We start from the raw sequence: 2,425 nt of genomic DNA, 5'->3' as shown, positions 1-2,425 counted from the left end.
TCCGTGATTTATTCAGTTTTCAAATGTATACTGACTTTTTGATCACCCGGTATATGCGTGTTGCATATATGAATTCTGTCGCCTCAGTGGTCGCGAATGGATTGATGTTTCTTTCCACCTTTTTGGGGGAATTACGTTTCATTTGTTCATGTCGATAGAGAACTTCCATTGTTTACAGCAACCTTCCCTGAGAAACCCTGCACTTCTCTACAATTTTCTACCGTTACGACTTGGTTATACGCAACAGTTTCATCCGGAAACAGACTCCTGTGCTTCTGCACTTATACACAAGTTCGTTAAGTATTGTGAGCAGTGATGGTCTTGAAACACCCCCTAGAGGTACACGTGATTCAAGTTTCACATTTGAAGATAGCTCTCCGTTAAGACCGCAGTGCTGTGTTACACTATTACTCATGCAGACGGTTACAAAACAGAAACTGAGATGAATTACGAAGTTACACGTTTTCTGCGAAGCGGAGGAATGTTACGCGCCGCAGCAGGGGCAACCACATCGTCTTTCGAGCTATACTTTGTGACGCAAGTCAAAACGTGCGCCGTTTTCGTATTTAGAAAAGAGCTAAATCTTATTCTCTGCTCCTCCTCTCCGCCGGTAACAGATTTCTGCGAGAGGAAAACGAAGGCACAAAAGCTGCGAGGGGATTCACCCCACTGAGACGGAAGAGCGCCGCAGCGACACTCGAGGCGTTTTTCCGGACCAGTGCGGTCTTTGGAGCAAACGAGCACCGGCTGGTTGCCCGCCTGCATACCTGGGGCTCGCGGTGCGTACCGAGAATACACCTGGGGCGCCTTTCTCCGCTAACTGTGCCTTCACGTGGGCCGGCTCTGAAACGCACAGTGGGCGGAGTCGCCTGAAACGCCGCAGCTGCTCGTATTTCCTCAAATTGGTACCCGTTTCTGCGAAGTTTCTATTTCGTAAGGATTCTACAAATATTTATGTGTCTGCTGAGGCGATAAGTGACAGTGCGGTTCGCCAGAAGCAACGGGAATTGAGTCACTTGTAAATAGAAGCAGCCCTTCTCACAAGTTTCTGGAAAAGGCACCTACGTTTCACGTGTTTCTTCGTCTCTGATACTACTTGAAATACTATAGCAAGCGAGGAGCTGCGAGATGTAAGGTGTCATACTACAAAAACATAACTCTTCATCCGATAAAGACTATTTAACAAAAAATTACTATTTCCTTTTTTTCTTGCAAACACGCGAATTTTAAAAATTCCATTTAAATATAAGACAATAAACAAACTCTAAGGAAGAGTCAGTTAATGTCTGGAAGTACTTGAAACACGAACCTCTATCCAAATAATTTCAGGTGCCACATTACGAAGTTCAGGCCTCACCATAACACAACTAAAAAGTTTTTGGTTAACACTTGTTCCAAATAAAAATAAGGACTTCGTCATCAGGCCACAAGTGGTCCATCTGGACTATCCGACAGCCGTGTCATCCTCAGCTGAGGATGCAGATAGGAGGGGCGTGTGGTCAGCACACCGCTCTCCCGGTCGTTATGATTTGTTTTCTTTGACCGGAGCCGCCACTGTTCGGTCGAGTAGCTCATCAATTGGCATCACGAGGCTGAGTGCACCCCGAAAAATGGCAACGGTGCATGGCAGCCCGGATGGTCACCCATGCAAGTGCCGGCCACGCCCGACAGCGCTTAATTTCGGTGATCTGACGAGAACCGGTGTATCCACTGCGGCAAGGCCGTTACCTGTTCCAAACAAAAAAAGAAAAGAAGTCAATAATCAGCACATGAACTGCAACCTGTAAGGCCAGCAAATCAGCAACCAATGGGCAATTACAACGTATAGACCTGAGGTAAATCTAAAAAAAAGAAAAACAAACTATATATCAATCAAGTTAGGACGAGTAGAAGTAATAGATTGTCTCGATTTTTCAGATGATCAGGCAATTTTAACTATGGATATTACCACAGCTGAAAAACAAATTGAAATTGTTAAAGAAGTTGCAGAAAAAGTAGGATTACAAATATCATTCGAAAAAACGGAATATATGATATATAAAAAACAAGCATCAAAGTTTTTGAACAGGACATATGGAAAAATAATAAGGGCTTCTCAGTTTAAATACTTGGGGGAAACCATACAAGGAATGCAACTGCATTCAGATCAAGACAAAACGTTTATAATTATAAAATCACTTTCTAAATCCAGTAAACTTAGGCATCCCAGCACTGCAATCAAAGCTGAATGTCTTTATGGAGCAGAAACTATAATTTTAAATAGAAAGAGGGATACTGAATAAATTTTAAAGAAAGGAAGAGAGACTGTTGCGAAACATTAGGCCCCAAAGTGACTGACGGAGAAACTTATAGACTGAGAAGTGATAAGGAAATAGAAGAATGCACCGACGTACATGGCGACATCAGAAAAAGGAAGACTTAAAAT

At 43.1% G+C, this 2,425-nt stretch overlaps 1 pseudogene; it reads right to left on the bottom strand.

Moving 5' to 3' along the window:
* Positions 1-1,611: 1,611 nt before the first annotated feature.
* LOC126209296 (5S ribosomal RNA) lies at positions 1,612-1,729 on the bottom strand (annotated as a pseudogene).
* Positions 1,730-2,425: the final 696 nt, after the last annotated feature.

Source organism: Schistocerca nitens, chromosome 1, assembly GCF_023898315.1.
Source record: "Schistocerca nitens isolate TAMUIC-IGC-003100 chromosome 1, iqSchNite1.1, whole genome shotgun sequence".
NCBI lineage: Eukaryota > Metazoa > Arthropoda > Insecta > Orthoptera > Acrididae > Schistocerca > Schistocerca nitens.
This window is presented reverse-complemented; position numbering and strand designations above follow the sequence as displayed.